At 55.7% G+C, this 16,237-nt stretch overlaps 1 protein-coding gene across 2 annotated transcripts in view; it reads left to right on the top strand.

Moving 5' to 3' along the window:
- Window positions 1-16,237, top strand: part of GTF2IRD1 (GTF2I repeat domain containing 1) — a 111,035-nt gene that overhangs the window by 18,045 nt on the left and 76,753 nt on the right. The window lies entirely within an intron of this gene.

Raw genomic sequence — 16,237 nt, 5'->3', positions numbered from 1 at the left:
GTGTGACTATGAGTGGGGGGTTGTGGCGGGGCCCTTGGAATTTGTATGTTTTGAGACCGGCCAGGGGCACACCTGCAAGGGCAGATGCCCTGTCCTCGGCTGGGAGAGGCCTGGGTCCCCTTCCTGGCCAAGGGCCTCCACGGGGAGCAGGGGCCCCGCCTGGAGAGGCCCCTGCAGGCTGGCAGCCTGGAGATTAGTCTCCAAGGCCACACCGCCAGTTGCCATAGGCACGCGGGCCGAGTCAGGATTGCGATTTCTCATCCTAGTCACGCAGGCGGCGGCTGGCCCTGCCCGCCTGGAGCCCGGAGCCGGGCTTTAAATAACGGGGCAGAAACCTGACCCTGGAGAGCCGCCTGCCCACCGGAGCCCAGTCTCCCCTCCTGGCGAGGCAGGCACGGGGCCAGCTGGTCACCCCGTCCCACCAGCAGCACCCCCTGATCCCCCGCGGGGCGCCGAAACCCCACAAAACCTGGATTTGTAGGCTCCCTTCACGGTCTCCATGCCCGGCACCCAGGCCTGGCCTCGGGGAGCCCCGTCTGTGGGGAGGCTGCCCCGCTTCATGAACCCCTCTCCACCCCATGGGGATAAGGCCGTACCTTCTGGAAGCCCTGGACTAAGAGGAGACCGGCTTCCCACAGCCAGCTCGCAGACCTGCCCCTTCCCCCAGCACCCCTCGGCAGAGAAGGCCGAGGCCTCCCTCATTTTCCAGGAAAGCTGCAGGAGGCATGTGCTTCCCTGCGTCTGCCCTTTGCCTGCCCTTTGCCCGGGGCGGGCCTGCTTTCCTGTCGGGGGGCGGGGCGGCGGGAAGGCCTGAGCTTTCTGCTATTTCTCTCCAGATTGCAGAAATGACGCGTCCTTAGCTCAGATCAATTACGAAAGATGGAAAAGTAGAGGGAAGAGAGGTCACCTGTGGATGCAGCCCAGCAAGGCGCACGGCCTGTGTGGGGACCATTCTTGGCTCTTCCAAGATGGGTACCTGGGGCCGGTCATCGCCCCAACGTCGCTTCCACCCCCCATGGGGCGCTTGGATTGTCTGCTGTTTCCCTTTGGTGTGTGTGCTGTGTGTATTTACGGATGTGTGACATGCTTTGGTGAGATGCCTTTGCACATAAGTCTTCATGTTGCGGAGAGTTTTCTCAGGATGAAGCGAGAAAACTGAAAGTGCTGGTCACAGGGTGGGAACTCGGTTCACCCTCTTTAGGTATGTCGGGACAGCGCCCCTGTTGTCTGCCACCTAACCGGGGATCCCATACCTGACATCTTTTTAAAACTTTTTACTGAAAAAAAAAAAAAAAAAAAAGCTATGGGTTCTAAGTCAACAGCTCGATAAGTTTTTAGAAACTGAATCCTCTCCAGGTAACAGCCCAGATCGAGGACAGAACATTCCCAGCCCCCCAGGAGCCCCTTTCATGCCTCCTTCCACCCCCCCCCCCCCCCCCCCCGGCCCCACCAAAATGACCAGCATCCTGACTTCTACCTTCGGAGTTCGGATGTGTTTGAGCTGCACATAAATGGAATCCTACAGTGTGACCTTTGGCTCCTGGATGCTTTCATCATATTTGAGAGACTCGGCCGTGTTGCTGTGGGTAGTTGTGGTTTGTTCAAGTCTGATGTCTTTTTCAACAGACCAGCCACTGGGGAGAATGCACCGGAAGCAAGCATGTATGGGCACCGCTCTAGATCCAGGATGCCTACTGTTAGAATTGTTGCCCATTTACAAAGAAATCAAGTTTGTTTCCCAAAGGACCTAGCCAGTGAATAAGAAAGAATTTGCAACTGGCATAGCAGTTATGCACACGGGAGAGCACATTGCGTTCTGGTGCAAACGTGCGCGGGTCACGCAGCGATCTGGGGTGGGGGCTGTCCCCCCTGGGCCTCAGCTTCTCCAGATGCACATGGAGATGGTTGGGCGAGGGGCTCATCCATCTCTACACGCTCCAACATCATATACTTTGAAGCACTGAGAGCTTATTTCCCAAAGTAGTTGAAGCCTGCTCTTGCAGTCCGATTTCCATATAGGGCCTTTCTACCCAAAGCAAACATGAGCGTCCCTTGACCGCTGCCCATGTGACCCCCTGCCAGGTGCCTTGTGGAAGTCTGTCCTTCAAAAAATGTGCACAGACCTTCTTTTAATGGTCTTGAGAGGGGCACCTGGGTGGCTCAGTCGGTTAAGCATCTGCCTTCGGCTCAGGTCATGATCCTGGGGTCCTGGGATCAAGCCCCACGTCGGGCTGTCTGTTTCTCCCTCTCCTTCTGGAATCCCTCTCTCATTCTTTCTCAAGTAAATAAATAAAAGGTCTTGACAAATGGATGACTTCCACTTGCAGACCTCTAGGGACGGGGAGCTCGATGCCTACCTGGCTGCTTATTTTGCTCGTGGACAGCCCTCCTGGCTGGGAGATATTTTTTGGGTTGAACCAGAGCCTGTATCCCTGTGACTTCTACTGCTATGACACCAGTGAGCCTGGGGCTGGCTTGGAACTTAAGAGCCAGTCATGGGCTCAAGGCTTGGGGAGACCCATGTGCATCACCAGACTTAGTGTCATGGGTGTTTCTAGATAACTCTTAGTAAATGGCTGTTATTATTTAATTGGGGTAAAACACCCATCACACAGAATTGACCATCACAACCATCTTTAGGTATCCAGTTCAGTAGCGTTGGGTACATTGACGTTACGGTGCAACCTGTCTCCGGAACTTTCTCATCTGCCCCTGATGAGACTGAAACTCGTCCCCAGTAAACACTAGCTCCCCCGAGCCCCTGGCACCCACCATCCTCCTTCCTGTCTCTGTGAGTATGGGTACTCTAGGGACCTCATACAAGTAGAATTGTACAGTATCTGCCTTTTGCAACCCGCTTATTCAGCATGGTGTCCCTGGGTTCATCCATGTCGTAACATTTGCCAAAATTTCCTTCTTGTTTAAAAATAGTAATATTCGGGATCCCTGGGTGGCACAGCGGTTGAGCGCCTGCCTTTGGCCCAGGGCGCGATCCTGGAGACCCGGGATCGAATCCCACGTCGGGCTCCCGGTGCATGGAGCCTGCTTCTCCCTCTGCCTATTGTCTCTGCCTCTCTCTCTCTCTCTCTCTCTCTCTCTGTGTGTGGCTATCATAAATAAATAAATAAATAAATAAATAAATAAATAAATAATATTCAAAATAATAATGATATTCTGGGGGGAGCACCTGGGTGGCTCAGTTGGTTGAGCGTCCAACTCTTGATTTTGGCTCAGGTCATGATCTCAGGGTCATGGGATTGAGCCCTGTGTCAGGCTCCATGCTCAGTTCGGTGTCTGCTTATCCATCTCCCTCTGTTTCTCTCCACTCCCCAAATAAGTAAAGTCTTTGAAAAAATAGTAATATTCTGAATAATATTCTGTTGTACGTAAAGACCACATCTTTATCCATTCATCCATAAGCGGGCACTTGGGCTGCTCCCACCTTTTGGCTATCGCAAATAATGCTGCTATGAACCTGGGTGTATAAAAATCTCTTTGAGACTGTAATTATTACCAACTTGCTGTAAGCTCTTCCACTTGGAATGCATCTGATAAGCCACCTCTTGTAGTCCCTACCCAGTGCTTGGGTCATTTTGTAGTTGTTGTTGTTCGTGCTTGGGTCCTTTTATGCAGCATCCAGCTGAGATGTCTTCTGGCCTGGGATGGATGCCAGGAACGGGATGAAGCCCCCAATACCTTCTAACACCACTAGCCACCTAAGGGAGGGACAAGCAGGCATTCCTCTGTGTCTCCACATGCCCCACTAGAAGGAAGCAGGTGAAGAGGCTGTGGCAGGACAAACTGCTTTATTTGGTGCTTGCACAAATGCCTCAGTGACAAGGATTGAGGGATGGTGACATTTATCAGGAGTGTTGTAGAGACTCAGGTCTCTAAGAATAGAGTCCATTGCAACTAATGTTATTTACCCCCTGCCCCCATGCTCCTGCCAGGAATATAGTAACGTTGGTCTGCACTGTTGCCCCATTTTACAGATGAGGAGAGCAGGGTTGGGGAAATTAAGTAACTTTCTCATTAGACTAACTGGAAGGCAGGTCTTTCCTTGAATGGTGCCCAGCACTAGGGCTTTTAAAAGATTATCAGATTGATTTCTTTTCATTTTTTGTAGCATACCTTGTTTCAGAAGTAATTTGAAAGGCATAAAGAAACGCAAACTCTAGTAAGATGGAATAAAAAAGCAGTAAAACAAGAGTTATGGCTTCAGATAGAGCCAGAAGTGAATATAATTTGACCAGACCATGGAATCTGTTTCCATTAAGAGTGTATTCAGCTGCAAGTAACCTGATAGATAGGACTTGGGAAGGGAGGGGTTGGTTTCCTCCCATAACAAGACATCTGGAGGTGGACAGCCCAGCCCTGGACACCAGCTCAGAGACGTCAGGGGGGGCAGCACTGTTTTCTGGTGCTTCATCCTAAGTGGTGACTTTGGTCACTTTGGCTTCAAGGAGCAGCAGGGGTTGGGCAAGGGAGATGAGGGTCATGTGGGGGTCTGCTACATACTCCTATATTCTCTTTTTCTTTTTAATATTTTATTTATTGATTGAGAGAGAGCAGAAGGAGGAGAAGCAGACTCTCCCCGCTGAGCAGGGAGCCCGACACGGGGCTTGATCCCAGGACCCAAGATCATGACCTGAGCCAAAGGCGGATGCTTAACTGACTGAGCCACCCAGGTGCCCCAGACTCCTAGATTCTTGCTGTGGCACCAAATGGAACATACACTCTCTACCCATCAATTGGAAAAGGAATCTTGGTCTGTTATAAAATAGACCAGGACACCCAAACAAATGGATAACCAGTAGGTGTTGACTTACTAGGACACTCTGTTTCTAACCTTTAAAAAAAGTATGAGGTCCAGTGTGATGAGGTTTTTACCTGTGAATATACCTGTATATACAGCCACAGGGAAAAGAAACCTCCATTGCAGGGGGCTTAAATGGAGCAGCTGGCAGGCTCAGTTGGTGGAGTGAGCATATGACTCCTGATCTTGGGGTGGTAAGTTTGAGCCCCATATTGGGAGTAGAGATTGCTTAAAAATGAAATCTTAAAAAAAAAAAAAAAAAAAGGCTTAAAGAAATTGAACATTTATCATCTCACCTGAAGCCCAGAGGTGGTCGATTTCAAGTCCTGAAGGGCCCGGTTCTTCTGATGGTCTACACCGTTGCCCCCTGTGTGATGGCTTCACCTCCTGGGCGGGCTCCTTTCAGGGTCCTCCTATGATGTCATGGTTGAAGGAGGAGGGCATCCTTGGTTTCAGGCACACTCTAAGAGTGAGGAGAACTTTCCAAGAAGCCCCTTGAGTCTCAGTGGCCAGAATGGGGTTATATGCTTCTCTTTAAACCAATCCCAGGTGGGGGAATGGGATTGCCTGCATCTAAGCGATAGAGAATCACCAAGATTCACTGCCCCAAGAACCTCCCGTTAGATGCCAGGACCCAGTGAGGGCTCTCTTCGCAGGGAGAAGGGATCAGAGCCGGAGGTGGGGCTCAGTGTCTTGACTGAGTCTGGACTGCCTTCCAAGGTACTGTGGCTGGTGTAAGACCCCCTCTGGCTGCCCTGCCTGGATCCTTCCCAGGCAGATAGAAGTGGGAGACAGGGCTTTGGCCTGTTGTATTCTCCGCCAGCTGCAGTGATGGTGGACACGGGGAGGCGGCAGGATTTCAGGGCTCCGAGCACTTCCATCCCCACTGGGGAGCCCTCAGGAGAGGAGAGGAAATATGGGGGGGGGGGGCTTCTGGGGAGGAGAGATGCCTCTGCCCCCCAGGGGAGAATATTCTTTTTTGTTTGTTCTCTCAGGCTTCTTTTTCAAGAAACACAAGCATATGGCGGCGGATGGTGCGGGGGCCGTGTTTGGGTGGTGTGTGCTCTTGCCTTTGCCTTTTGCGTGGTTGTGTGCATTTTTTTTTTCCCACTGGCTCTTGCGCCCAGCTGGTTCTTAGGGCACTGAGACTTGGATCAGAGGCGTTCCCCTGGCATCCTGAGAAATCCAGCCCTTTTTACACTGATTGGTGCTGGGGTTTCCAGTGAGGGAGGGATGGGTGAACTTTCTGGCAAACCCAGGCCTGAGCTTTTTAGAGGTCTGAGCTGAGGAATGTGTGTCCAGGGCAGTTGAGGACACGGACCAGGACTCGGGGCTGGGGTATGAGGAGTGAAGGTGTCCCAGATTCATCTCCTATAACAAATTGCCATACACATGGTGCCTTAAAACCACCAAAACTTATTCTCTCCCAGTTCTGGAGGCCAGAACCCAAATCAGGACCACTGAGTCAAAATTGAGGTGTCAGCAGAGCCATGCTCCCTCCAGAGGCTGTAGAGGAGAGCCCCTCTCTGGCCTCTTCCAGCTTCTGGTGGCTGCTGGCATGCTTTGGCTTGTGGCCGTGTGGCTCCTACTCCCCGAGGCCAGCAGATCCTCTCTGCTCTGCTTCACATGGCCGTCTCTTCCCTGTGTGTCAGATCTCCTGTCTCCTTACAAGGATACATGTGATGGCATTTAGGGCCCACCTAGATAATCCAGGATAATCTCTCCATCTCATGGTCATTAATTTTTTTTGAAGATCTTATTTATTTATTCATGAGAGACACACAGAGAGAGGCAGAGACACAGGCAGAGGGAGAAGCAAGCTCCCTGCAGGGATCCCAATGTGGAACTCGATCCCAGGACCCCTGGGATCATGCCCTGAGCCAAAGGCAGATGCTCAACTGCTGAGCCACCTAGGCGTCCCTCATGGTCATTAATGTAATCACATCTGTAAAAAGTGATTTTTCCATTTAAGGTGACATTTACAGGCTGCAGGGATTAGGGCATGAGTGTCTTCTGGGGGCCACTTTTGGGCCTACCATGAGTTTCTAAGAGCAAATTATTATTTTAAAGATTTTGTTTATTTATTTGAGATAGCACATCCGCAAGGGCAGGAGCACGAGCAGGGGGAAGGACGGAGGCAGAAGGAGAAGCAGACTTCCCGCTGAGCAGGGAGCCCGACACGGGACTTGATCCCAGGATGCTAGGATCATGACCTGAGCTGAAGGCAGATGCTTAACCCGCTGAGCCACCAGGCGCCCATCTAAGAGCAAATTAGAGCAGCCATTATTGGACACAGGCTCATAATAATGCTGTCTAGGAAGAGGAGGGCAAATGGAGGTTCCCCTCTTCCCAACTCAGCTATGTCTGCCCTGGGGCACCCTTGAGTGCATGTATGTGATACCCCAAATATCTATCCAAGCTCTAGCCACCCTCCCAAACAGCTGCCCGTTGGAGGTGCACCTGCACTGCATGATCTGCCTGTAGGGTTACCCATCACTGTGTAACAAGTACCCCCAACCTTCTCAGTGTGTCAGACAGCAGTCATTTCGTATTTTAATCTCTCAGTTTGGGGCTTGACTGGACTCGGCCTGACGGTTCTTGCCAACGGTCTCAGCACTCGCAGTCAGAAGATGCCTGGGATTGGGGCTGTCTCAGAGACATCTTACTTGTTGGTGGCTGGAGCGAGAAGAAGCAGGGTCTCCCCAGGCGTCACTAGATCCTCCTGTCCATCACAGTGGCTTCAGGATAGCTGGACTGCTTATGTGTCGGCTCGGAGCTCCCATGCTGAGTGTAGTCAGGAGAAGCCTAGTGCCTTTTGGGACTTGGCCTTGGAGGTCGCGTGGCGGCAGTGCCAGAGCACTCTCTTGGTTAGAAGTGAGTTATTAAGTCCCGTATTCAAGAGGAGGGGAAGTGGATGTCTCCACTTGTTGGGAGACGTATCAGAATTTGCTGTCATGTTGAAAACCACGGGCAGAGGACATGCCAGAGAAAGGGCCCCCAGGGGCCCAGAACAGGGATTTGTTTGCCTAGTGGACTCCAGGGCCCTGAGCAGCCAGAAGGTATCCCAGGGCAGAATCATTCTCTGGGTGGGGTGTGTCCTCTTAGGCTTGCACACTACTGTCCCTTGGAGCAGGGCTGGAGCAGAGCCCTCTGGAGCGCAGGCCCAGGCTCTGGGGTTGAGGCCGGGACAGAAGCACTGCGTGTTTCCTCCTGGACAGTCTTAGTACCTGACCTTGGTCTCGGTTGAAAGGGCTTGGGGATCTGGTCTAGCTCCCAGTCCCCTCCCAGCCTCCGCGGGGACCCCCATACCTTGCCCTGCTGGCTCATCGCCTTCACTAGTGCTGCCCCTTGTCCAGAGTACCCCCCACCTCCCCACCTACTTTCTTCTTGTCTCCTGATTCTTCCAAACATGCATAAACGGCCCCTCCCCACCGAGCGCCTTTCCTCCTTTCCTGGCCCAGTTCTGTGCACCAGGCTGGTTCTCAGCAGGCCTGGGGGTGGGGGGGTGGCACATAGGAGGTGGAGGTGGTGGGCTTACAGGGGCCCAGATGCCTCTGCGTCCTAGTGGGGGTGGAGTTGCAGGGAGGGAGGAAAGAGCTGTGGGTGTCCAGCCAAGGGGCAGCGGGCCAGCTAGGAGGGTCAGGACCAGAGGCGCCAGTGTCCCTGACAACAGCTAGGAGTGAGCCAGGCGAAGGGGAGGGGTGTCTCTTACAGAGGACACAGAGGTGCTGGGTCCCAGAAGCCAGCCGACAGGCATGGCTAGAGGCCTGCAGGCTGTTGGGGGTGGGGGAGCACTGGAGGGAGGAGAGTGAGGCTGGGAGCAGAGGCAGGATCAGCTGGCCAGGACTGTGGCCCCCCCCAAGGGCAAGGCTTGTGTCATGTTTGTCTGTGTGCCAGGCAGGGTTCTCCTGCCTGGGCTTGGGCTGGCATCTTCTCTGTGAGGGTTGCCCCGTACTCACTGTGCGTGGATGGGCCCCAGGAGGACTTAGGCTGAGCACAGCTGTGTGCACACCTGTACGTGCATGTGTGTGAGTGTGTATGTGTATTTGGGTTGCTAGCATTCACACTCTGGGACAGAGATAAGCCTGGCGGTGCACTGCCCCCTTCCCCCGCCCCCACTACATTCCAGCAAAGGCCACTGAGCACCCACCCTAATCTTAGGATTGACCCTCCAGACAGACACCTCGCTTTACTTATGGAGTGAAGGTTGTATTTCCACAAGCCAAGCTTCTTCCCTGTTTACAGAAATCATCTTTCCACTTGTGCTCCCAGAGAACTCCTATTCACCCTTCAAAACCCATCTCAGTATTCTTCAACTCTGGGAAACCTTGTTTGGAGACTCCCTACTCCCCCAAAGTTAGATCAACAGAAGATGTGAGTCAAACCCCTTTCTCCCATGTCAAGCTCTGTAGCTAGGGCAAACTTCCCCGCTTGTCCTCATTTCATGGTCTGATAATTCTCTGTGGACAGGCTGGCCCTGTGAGCTCTAGGAGGGCAGGTGGGGCCGTCTGAGTCGTTTCCAAGTCTGCCTAACCCAGGGCAGGCTCCCAGGAGGATTGAGTAAACAGGTTGGGGTGAAGGGAGGCCAGGGAAGCATCCTGCCTGGGGCCTCCTGAGCGGTAGCCGGGCCTCAGGTCTGCTGAGCTGTTTTGCAGGCTGACGGCCAGGTGGAGTGTGCTTCTGTTCTGTCCCAGGACGGCCTGTCTGGGTAGCTGATGTACACCTCGTGTAGCCCTTGGGGATCAACAAGTGTGTGGGAGGGAAGGGGGGAGGGAGGGGCGCCCACTTCCCTGACTCAGAGGGGCCTGGAGCAGACTCAGCCCCTGGGTCGCCCCCAGCTTACCACTCCCTAAAAGCGTTGGTCATAGGAGAGTGGTGGTGTAGGTTTCTTGGTTCAGTCCCAAACCCATGGGGACAAGTAGACCCTCTCCAGCCTGGTGGGCTGTGCCACATGCTGTCACTATGGCCGGGGCCAGGGTGGGGGGCCTGCTCTTGCTTTGTGGGTTGTACACACCCTGTCTCGTTTCTTACACCCATCCGTTCCCCCACTGTGCTTTCTCTCTCAGACACACGTACCATCACATCTGCACCCTCACGCTGACACACTCACAGATGCCCACTCATGCTCCTGATTTCCTTACGCACATATTTAGGCTCCGGCAGACTTGAGGGGAAAGGAAGAGCAATCTCCATATTCCCAGTAGGGCCACTGGCCAGGGAAGGCGTCCTGGGGTCGGGACAGGCCAGCTTCCCACAGGCCTTCCTGGGGTCTCCTTGCCTGCACCCACCTGGGCTCCATATGCGATGAAGCAGAGTGCTGGGTGCGCCGCCCTGCCCTGCCAGCCAGGCCAAGCCCACCGATCTGTTGGCATCCCAGAGGGAGGTCGTCGAAGGCTGCATCAGGGGAACCCGGATTTAGTCTGGATGATAGGAGCAGAGATCCTGCCTTTTGCACATCCTGGCTCTGGGGTTTGTGAGCAGGGTGCTCGAAGCTCAAAATCCTGCTCTGGAAAACGAGGGCTGTTGGGAGACTTAGCCAGACATCAGGGTCTAAGCAGTCCTGGGTACTTGGGCCTTGTCGCTCCCTCCTTCACTCCCCCTCTGCTGGTTCCCTGGCAGGAAGAGTGGCAGCCGGGTCCCTGGATGGCTGGCCAGTCCCACTTCCTTGGCACTTCTGTTTGAGATCTGGACCCTTCAGGTGCCTTCCGTGGGTTGCTCTGAGCCCCTGGGCCCACGGTGTGGAGGACTGGCACCTGGACTCCTATTCCCGAACGCACAAGCTCTCTCTCTCTGCTGGCGTCCAGCCAGGAGCATGGCCAGCTGCATGGGTCTCTTCAGCCACCCTGCTGGCCTGTCACTGCACCTGGGGTTCCACTATGAGCCCCAGGCCTCAGAATTAGGGGTCTTACCCCAAGTAGGAGCAAAAGGGGACTGGTTGTGTCAGATGTCCCAAACATCATCCTGGCTTTGTCCTTCCCTTTGAACAGGAATGTCCCGCAGGTCTTGGTTTCTTCGCCCTTAAAGTGGGCAGAGTCGCCTCCATCCTGCCTGCTCACTGGACAGAGGTCACCGGTGTCAGAGTGCTCACAATGGGACAGCAGCGTCTGAGGGGGCCTTGGTGGACGGCTGGTCGGTGGCCACAAGGGTGGCTCTTCAGCCTGGGAGAGCTGGCAGTGGAAGCAGGGCACGGAGACAAGGCAGAGTGGGAGGGTTGAACCCTTGGATGAGGGAGCATCAGATGCTGGTGGGGAAGGAGGGGGGTTTTCTTGTTTTTTCTTTTTTTAAAGATTTTATTTATTTATTCATGAGAGACGCAGAGAAAGAAAGAGAGAGGCAGAGACACAGGCAGAGGGAGAAGCAGGCTCCATGCCGGGAGCCTGATGTGGGACTCGATCCCGGGACTCCAGGATCATGACCTGAGCCAAAGGCAGGTGCTCAACCACTGGGCTATCCAGGCGCCCTGGGGAGGGGGGTTTAAATGGGCCGGACTGGGAGGTTTCTCTGCAGCCTTGACGTTTTTGCTGGCACACCACTCGCCCACCTCCTGACAGCATCAGCCACGTTCACTTCTGCTGGGCCACATGTCACTGCAAGAGATCGGGTACCCGCCAGAGCAAGCACCTGTCTCCCCAGGCTTGCAGGCCATGGGCAGCAGAAAGAGCAGGCACGAGGACACCCCCCACTGAGCCTCCCAGCTGGCCTGGAGCACCCAGTGCAAGGTGTTGGAGCTTAGAGACCCCGGCTGAGCTGCTGGTGCTGGCCCCAGGGCCGGCTAGGGTGGGCTTTCTGGGCCTGAGCCCCATGGGTGCCTCCCCATGGGAGACAGGTCTGCCTTGGGTGGGGGCAGTAGTGACTCAGACGTACACACAAGCACCTCACTAATCTTTGGCTCCGAGACCCAGCTGGCCTCCAGCTCTCGGTCGCCAGCAAAGCCGCCACTGTCTGGGCGACGACTCCCCAGCGGGGGGTGGGGAGGTGGGCAGCAGGCAGGAAGAGCAGAGCTGCTCGGAAACTGGAATCGGGATGCTGGGGCTGGAAATGTGCCCAGAGATCATCCAGGCGGTACCTGGCTTCGGGTCAGACTCCCCCGGGGAACTTAAAGACACAGTGTCCTGGCCCTGCTGCTGACCTGTCACCTCAGGGCTTCTAGGGGGTGGGGCCCAGGAGGCTGGGGGTGGGAGGCAGGTGTTGGCAGCAGCTGGGCTAATGCCTTCTCACAGGTGCAGAGTGATGGGGCAGGTGTCACACAGTATTCCTGCAGACCAGGCACCCAGCATCTTCACCCTCCCCAGCTCTGTCTCTTAGTGCTTCATAAAACGAGACTCTGGCCAGGTCAAGAGAGTGGCTTCCTTCCCTCCTCAAGATCTCCCCGGAAGGGCACCTGTGTGGCTCAGTGGGTGAGCGTCCGCCTTTGGCTCAGGGCGTGATCCTGGGGTCCTGGGATCGAGTCCCACATTGGGTTCCCCACAGGGAGCCTGCTTCTTCCTCTGCCTGTGTCTCTGCCTCTCTCTGTGTCTCTCATGAATAAATACATAAAATCTTTTTTTTTTTAATTTATTTATTTATGATAGTCACCACAGAGAGAGAGAGAGAGAGGCAGAGACACAGGCAGAGGGAGAAGCAGGCTCCATGCACTGGGAGCCCGATGTGGGATTCGATCCCGGGTCTCCAGGATCGTGCCCTGGGCCAAAGGCAGGCGCTAAACCGTTGCGCCACCCAGGGATCCCAATACATAAAATCTTAAAGAAAAAAAAAAAAGATCTCCCTGGAGAAGGCAGTCCTGTCCCCTCCCCCGGGAGCCACCAAGCCTGTCTCTTACCTGATTAGATAGAATTGATTTTTGGGACCCAAGGACAGGCCCTACTGTCCATCACTAAGCCCTCTTGTCTGTCCGTCTCATTCTCAGCCTCTGGGAAGGGCATTTGGGCCTGTTGGTCCCTGTGTCGTGATGTGACTGCCTGCCTCAGTTTGCCTGGGCTTGAGGAATCTCCCAGGATAGGGTACTTTTCTGTTCTAAACTCAGGAAGGTTCCTGGCAAACCAGGGCAAGTGGGTCACACTCGCCATGCATCAGCTATGGATTCAGTCAGCTGATCTTTCTGCTCCCCGTGTCCCAGTGTGAGTACAGTCCTCCTGCCACTCCTTGAAGGATGGGAGTGGCCTTGAGGACAGACAGGCAGACAGACCTCATCCCCAGTACCCCCTGGCCAGGGTCTTGGGTAAGCCCCTTCCTTGTCCCTGCCAAGGAGGATGATGTAAGCAGAGACAGTAACACACACTGCTGCTCCACCCAGACAGGTGGCCATGGGCCTGCTGCTGTGGGTACTGTGGGTGCTGTGGGTCCTGCAGCCGCGCAGAGGATCAGCAGGACACCTGACTGACCCAGCAGCTTCTGTCACTCTCAGTTTCTGGGCTGTTCCTCCATGATCCTAACACATCCAGACCCGCAGTGTTGCACATGGCCTCTTTTTTTATTTTTATTTTTTGAGAGCCTTCCAAGGCCCAAGTGGTCACTCTGCTTACAGCTTGTGACCGTCCTGGTTCCTGCCAAGCGTCACACTGGCTAGTTCCCCCGAACATTTGCTGTATGCCTACAAGAACCCAAGCAGGCGTGCAAGGCAGTGGGCATCCTGTCAACCTGGCAGGCAGGGCCCCGGCCTCCCAGAGCTAACAGTCCCACTGGGGAAGCCCAGGAGCAAGTCCCTTCAGATTGCAGCAGGTTCTGTGAGGGGAGAAGAGATAGGAAGCTGGTGTGAGGGTGGGACTGCGGTGTGGCCAAGGACAGTGCCCCAAGGAGTTGGTGATGGGGCTGATGGAGCCGGGGAGGCAGGAGGTGTAGACCTGAAGGAGGCCACTGCACTGGGGTGGGGGTGTCCCGTAGGCATAAGGCCGGAGAGGGGCGCCCAGGTGGCATAAAAGGGACAGGAGGAGGACAGAGCCAGAGCCCAGCACACAGGCAAGAGGGCCGACGGGCTGGAGAAGGCAGGTGGGCCCAGCTCACACGGCAAGACACTCAGGGGGTGTTATTTTGACTTCTCTAAGCAGGACAGTGGCATGAGATTGACTCGGCTGCTGTCAGCAGGATGGACCATGGGGACAGGAGGAGGGTGAGGAGGCCCTCGCCATGGGGTGAGCTAGCGAGGATGGTGGCCTTGGTGGGGTGGTGGCCCTGGAGGTGATGAGAGTCGGGCAGATCGGGTGCTTTCTGGAGCCACACAAGTTGGATTCTCCCCGGATCGTTTGAGAAACGAGGGAGAAGGGAGCAGGACGAGGCCCCGGTTGGAGCCTGAGCGCCCCAGTGGCTGGCCGGGGAGGAGCTGGTCCCAGAGAGAGCCGTGGCGCCCTGCTCCGTGAGTTCCTTGTTAGACATGAAGGTGCAGCAGGTGCAGCAGGTGGCATTCAGAGAGAAGGGAGAGAGTCACTAGCCTGTGGCACTGGAGCCAAAGATTGCCTAGCTGCGAGGGGCAGGATGGGTCAGGGGGGAGGAGGGCCCAGCATGGAGCCCGAGCCCGCCCGTGGTCAGGGCAGCAGTCAGTGCCAGCAGGCCCAGGGGCCGGGAGGTACAAGAAGTATCTGTCGGGGCAGAGAGGGGCTTCTCTCGGCTTCCCTGCTCGCCTCCTGGGCCTCGCAGGCATTGTCCACCCGGGAACCCGATGGCCCTGGCAGCCCCTCGCCCCCTGTGCCCTGCGTCAGGAGCCAGCTGCCCATCACCCAACGTGACGCCTCTCGTGTCCCTCCCTGGGTGTCCCAGAGCAACACTTGGGTGCCTCTGGCCTTGCCCAGCCCTGGCCTCTGCTCCCCGGTGCATGGGGCTCTGGCTGGGGCTCCTGTCCTCCCCTCCCGGCCCCCGGGCCTCTGTCCTGTTCATGGTGGCCACTTACCTCCTACTTAACTGCTCTCATCCTCGTGTTCTGTGTTCTGTGGTGCTTTGATTGGGTGGTTTTCTTGCCGGCCTCATGTTAGAGCTACCTCACCTTACAAACCTAGAAAACTACAGTTTGGGGTGGGTTGACCCAGCATAGTCCTGGCAGACCTGGGCCTGGCTCTCGGCTCCGGGCCCAGTGCTCTTGCACCTCTGCCCCAGCCCCAGCAGCTCCTGCCACGAGGGACCTGCCCCCCTCCCCGAGGCCCCCCGGCATTTGCAGGAGGGTCTTCTTCCCCCTGCTTCCCTAAGTGCACCCACCTTCCATCCTGGACAAGGACTCAGGGGCTAGCCCAAGCCGAGCCCCCCTTCCACCCTCCCTCCCTCCCTCCCTCCCTCCGCCTCTGAGTCCCTGGTTCCTTCCTAAATGGATTAGGACTTTGCAGGAAGGAGCCAACAGCTGTCTGGGGCGACCCAGAGGCCCTGCTGTCTGGTGCCTCTGGCTTTGCCCTGATTCAATTTGGGCTGGGAGGCTGGCAGGCTGAGGTCTTTCTGGGAATGGCTCGAGGGGTGGCTGAAGGCAGGGGAGGAGCCGTCAGGCCCCCAGGCAGGCAGACCTCTCAGCTGGTCACACGGCAGGCCCTCAGGTGGGCTTCACGGGGCAGGAGGCCCCAGGCGGTGGCCGCCGGCTGCCTGTTGGCCCACTAGGATGTCCCCCATCCTGCCTGTCATGCCTTCGGCAGGTCTTTATATTGTGAACTTCAAACGTTTATAAAATTGCAACCTGGTTGAAGAAATAAATTTTCCAAACATCTAGAAGTGAACCCAATTCACATTTTGGCCAGCTACTGACTGGACATTTGTTAAAATCAATATTTATTCACAGTCAAATAGCAGACTCGGGCCAGACCTGAGGCCAGAGCCAAGCTCGAGGGCATTCCTAATTCCTCTACATGTTTCCATAACCCTAAAGTTGGGACACTTCTCACTTTGTTATGTGTGATGCACTCTGACACTTGTTCTGTGTCACCGATTTTGTGACTCAGTGTCTGTGGTTTCGACCACACTCTGCCCTGGCCCGTCACACGTCGTCTGGCCCTGTGCTGGGCCCTGGGGGTGCAGCAGTGACAGGCATATCTGTCCCTGCCCTCACAGAGCTTGCGGTCCAGGGACAGCTGTGGGCTTGGCAGCCTCGAAGACACCAGGTATGGCTGTCGGCCTGCCCAGTGCCCCTACCCGCAGGAAGTGGAGACCAGGATCCACAGAGTCCCTCTGAGGCCTGCAGCCCTGCTCCCTTCTCAAGCCCCCGAGCTGGCTGCCAGGACCTGGTCTGGGACCTGTGCACACAGCACCAGGGGAAGCAGAGCCCAGAGAAGGAAACTGAGGATCTCTTCCTCTCCCCTGTGCTCTCTGCCCTCTCCTCTGCTTGGATTGGCCAGAGAGCAGCTGCCTAAGAGGAAGGCTCTGGCAGTGGGGCAGCCTGCGGGTACCCCGCTGGACCTGACTCCTGGGGTTCTGGTATGAGAGGGGCAGGATGGAACTAGAACTGGGGGAGGCTGA

Source organism: Canis lupus, chromosome 6 (assembly GCF_011100685.1).
Source record: "Canis lupus familiaris isolate Mischka breed German Shepherd chromosome 6, alternate assembly UU_Cfam_GSD_1.0, whole genome shotgun sequence".
Lineage (NCBI taxonomy): Eukaryota > Metazoa > Chordata > Mammalia > Carnivora > Canidae > Canis > Canis lupus.
This window is presented reverse-complemented; position numbering and strand designations above follow the sequence as displayed.